Genomic DNA, 4,288 nt, shown 5'->3' with positions numbered 1-4,288 from the left:
GTGGGACTGGCTGCAGAGCTTGTGCCCAAGGTCTACTCAGAACACTAACCCAGACAGACCAGAAGGAACCCGAGTCACTTGGCTGGAAGAGTTTCTGTGTGCCTGGTCCCGCTGGTCCCAGTTATTCCCAGTGTTGGGACAGATGTTGCTTCCTGCTCACCTTTGATCCTGTATATGTCAGAGTGCCTGGGAGTGGAGCTTCCTCTGGGTGTTGTAGGACTGGCTGCAGAGCTTGCGCCCAAGGTCTGCTCTGGACCCCAGCCCAGACAGACTGGAAGGAACCCGAGTCACTGGGCTGGTGGAGTTCCTGTGTGCCTGGTCCCGCTGGTTCCAGTTACTCCCAGTGTCGGGACAGATGTTGGTTCCTCTTTTTTTTGGTTTTTCGAGACAGGATTTCTCTGTATAGCCCTGGGTGTCCTGGAACTCACTCTGTCTTTCCCTCTGTTTTTATTAGTTCTTTAAGAATTTCATACAGTTTGTTTTGATCATACTCATTCCCTTTCCCAACTTCTCAGAGAGATCCACCTCTCCTTCTAAACCTACTGAACTGTGCCCTCATTTGATGTTAAACTCATCAAATTCAATTTGTGCTGCATATATACTCTTGGATGTGTAACTGTCGGCCATCACTGGAGCATGATCAACCATCCAGGGGCTGCACCTTTAAAGAAAACTGAATATCCTGCTGCCAAAAGCTATTAACTCTAGTAGCCCCTTAGCTAAGGTGGGGCTTCTTTCCCATTTCCCTTTTCCAAACTGGGATTTTATCTGGCTGGAGATTGTGGAGGTCTTGGTATGCCATCATAATCACTATGAATTCATATATGTTTGCAAGAGCCCTACCATGTACACTGAACCCTGTTTCCATATAGTTATTCTGTCTCTGGGTCTTACGATCTTTCTGCCTCCTCTTTTGTGATGATCTTTGAGCCTTTGGAGGAGAGAGTATGATATCGATGTATTATTTGTGTGTGAGCATTCTGACACCACTTACTCTATGCATTTCAACCAATTGTTGGTTTCTATGTTACTTGCCATGTACAACAAAAAGAAGCTTCTCTGATAAGGGTTCAGAGATGTATGAATCTATGGGTATAATGAGAAATCATTAGAAGTCAGCTTAATACTATGTCCATTTAGCAGAGTAATAATAGAGTTCTCCTTTAGGGCCCATAATCCATCTAGCTACAGGTTCTTAGACCTATAGCAGTATAGATTATAGGTGGCAAACAATAGAGTATGCCTTAAATCATCAGAAAGTGGTTGTTACTCCTATAAAATTTGTGCTACTATTTTACTACATGGCAAGTCCTACTAGACCAGTCAGTATTGTGGATCATATAAATTAAGCTGTCAAAAGCTATTAATTATACTAGCTCCTTAGCTAGGGTGGGACTTCTTTCCCACTTCTGAGTAAGATTGATGATTCCTATTCTCTGATAGCATGCACACAGCACTTTTCTAAACTATGAAAGCTAGCCAGTGGGAATAAAAGCTATCTAGGAGGACCAGCTTGATTTCCTTTTATTCTCTGACTCAAGTGTGTAGGCACAATTTTTTTCTCAACCTATTTTAATAAGAGTTCAACATCCCCTTTAGCTCACCACCCACCAGAGGTAGTAGAATTGAAACATTATTAGAATACAAGTGAAGTGGCCCTGTTTATAAATAGTTCTTTAGGGGTGATTCCAGTCTTTGTTGTTTTCAGTTCAGTCCACCAGCAAACACCAAACATGAATCTGCAACTACAGACCAGTCCCCTGGGCAGACACCACACAGGAATCAGCAGCTATAGTCCACTCCACCTAGCAGACACCACACATGAACCAGCAAGAAGAAACCAGAAGAAACCGAGAGGCTCTCCAACATTGTAATGGCAAGAAGCTGCTGGAACATCACAAGAAGTTCTTTGGTGAGTTTCTCTCTATATGTCACCACAAGCGAAGTTCAACAACTCAATGTAAGGTGAACCAATACATGCATGCTGCCAGCAAAGAATAGCTAGGATGAGCAGAGCAAACCAATGCTTGAGTTCCCACTGTCTTTGTGTAGTTCATATTTATATATCTTCCAAATATCACACATTCTTTCATGTGTCTGCTATAGCAAAGCATCCTTTCACCTCTGTCTGCTTCAGGAAATTTTCTTCCATATGTCTGCTTTAGCAAAACATCCTTTCACCTGTGTGCCCCAGCAAAACTTCATTTGACATAACTGACTTTCCAAAGAAACCAGAAGTTTCCACTTCAAAAGTGTGCAGTGTCTTCAGCAATAGGTTTTTACCATCTAGTTGTGGAACCAGTTTTGGGTCATAACCAGTAGCATTAGTAATGGCCTATAGTATTTATGTGGTGTGTGTGTGTGTGTGTGTGTATGTGTGTGTGTGTGTGTGTGTGTGTGTGTGTGTGTTTGTGTGTGTGTGTGACCAGAGTAGCCAAGAATTCGAAAAGTTTACCCAAAACTCAGTTGCATTTTCTTCTTCTAGTTTCCATTCATATTCTTTTGTTGGTTAATATATTGCATTAATGATTTCAAATCACTTGTTTAATAGAGACTGAATTAGAACAAAATACAGTCTTTCAACATTATTAATTTCCCCCACAAAATCTGCATCTTGTCTGTGCCCATTTAACTTGAATGTATATGAAGGTGTTTACTCACATTTAACTAAACTGATAGAAGAATTTTATGCACTCTGTTGTTTCTATCGGATCATTAAGGGCTGGGAGAATCTGATGATTGGGCATTACCTAAATAGCCAGCTGCTTCAGTGTGATTGTTTTCACTATGCTATTTTTTAAAATTTATCTACTTATTATTTTACAATCCATATTTTATTCCATGCTCCTCCCACCCATCCTCCAACTGTTCCACATCCCATACCTCCTCCTCATACCCCTGTCTTCACCTGCATGTCCTCACCCCCCACCCCACCTGACCTCTAAACTCCTTGGAGCCTTCAGTCTCTTGGGCCTATCACTGGACTTTCTTTTTCTCAGGCTCCTCTCTATTTCCATCCTTGCAGTTCTTTCCAACAAGAACAATTATGTGTCAGAGTTTTGACTGTGGGATGGCAATCCCATCCCTCCCTTGATTCCCTGTCTTTCTGCTAGGAGGTAGACTCCACAAATTCCACCTCCCCACTGTAGGGTATTTCATCTAGGGTCCCTCCCTTTGAGTCCTGAGTGTTTCTCACCTCTCAGATCTTTGGTACATTCTGGAGGGTCCCCTCAACCTCCTATCTCCCTAGATTGCCTGTTTCCATTCTTTCTGCTGGCCCTCAGGGCTTCAGTCCTTTTCCCTCACCCAATACCAGATCAGGTTCCCCTCTCTCGACTGCCACTCCTCCCCTATCCCTTCCACTTTCCCTCTGTCCCTCCTAACCTGTGATTGGTTTTTCTCCCTCCCAAGTGGGACTGAGATGTCTTCACTTGGGCATTTCAGCTTGTTGAACTTTTTGAGTTCTGTGGACTATATCTTGGGTATTCTGTACTTTTTTTTTTTTTGGCTAATATTCACTTACTGGTGAGTACATACCATGCATGTCCTTTTGGGTCTGAGTTACCTCACTCAAGATAATATTTTCTAGTTCCATCCATTTGCCTGCAAAACTTAGGATGTCCTCATTGTTAATAGCTGACTAGTATTCCATTATATAAATGAACCACATTTTCTATATCCATTCTTCTGTCATAGGACGTCTAGATTGTTTCCAGCTTCTGGCTATCATAAATAAGGCTGCTATGAACATATTGCAATACATGCCCCTGTGGCATGTGGGGCATCTTTTGGGTATATTCCCAAGAGTGGTATAGCTGGGACTTCAGGTATATCTATTTCCAATTTTCTGAGGAACCTACAGATTGATTTCTAGAGTGGTTGTTCCAGTTTGCGATCCCACCAGCAATGGAGGAGTGTTCCTCTTTCTCCACATCCTTGCCAACATCTGCTGTCACCTGAGGTTTTTATCTTAGCCATTCTGATTGGTGTAAGGTGGACTCTCATGGTCATTTTGATTTGCATCTTTGATCACTAAAGACTTTGAACATTTCTTTAGGTGCTTCTCAGCCATTCTAGATTCCTCAGTTTTGTTTTTTTTTAAAAAAAAACAAAGAAACAAACAAAAACAACAAAAACAAACCCCTGTTGCCTCCCCACTCCCCATGCCTGCCACCTCACCCTCTCCCACTTTCTGGCCCTGGCATTTCCCTACATTGGGACACAGAACCTTCACAGGGCTGAGGTCCTCTCCTCCTATTGATGATCGAACTTGCAATCCTCTACTATA

The 4,288-nt window shown here is 42.4% G+C and overlaps 1 long non-coding RNA gene across 1 annotated transcript in view; it reads left to right on the top strand.

Annotated features, from left to right (window-relative positions):
- Positions 1–1,906, top strand: part of LOC116069103 — a 32,186-nt gene extending 30,280 nt beyond the window's left edge. The window contains exon 3 of the long non-coding RNA XR_004109837.1: positions 1,709–1,906. This is a non-coding gene — a long non-coding RNA (uncharacterized LOC116069103). The remainder of the gene's footprint in view (positions 1–1,708) is intronic.
- Positions 1,907–4,288: the final 2,382 nt, after the last annotated feature.

The sequence above is a fragment of the Mastomys coucha genome, unplaced genomic scaffold (genome assembly GCF_008632895.1).
Source record: "Mastomys coucha isolate ucsf_1 unplaced genomic scaffold, UCSF_Mcou_1 pScaffold22, whole genome shotgun sequence".
Taxonomy (NCBI): domain Eukaryota; kingdom Metazoa; phylum Chordata; class Mammalia; order Rodentia; family Muridae; genus Mastomys; species Mastomys coucha.
The sequence above is the reverse complement of the archived record's forward strand: the minus strand, read 5'-3'. Positions and strand labels throughout refer to the sequence as shown.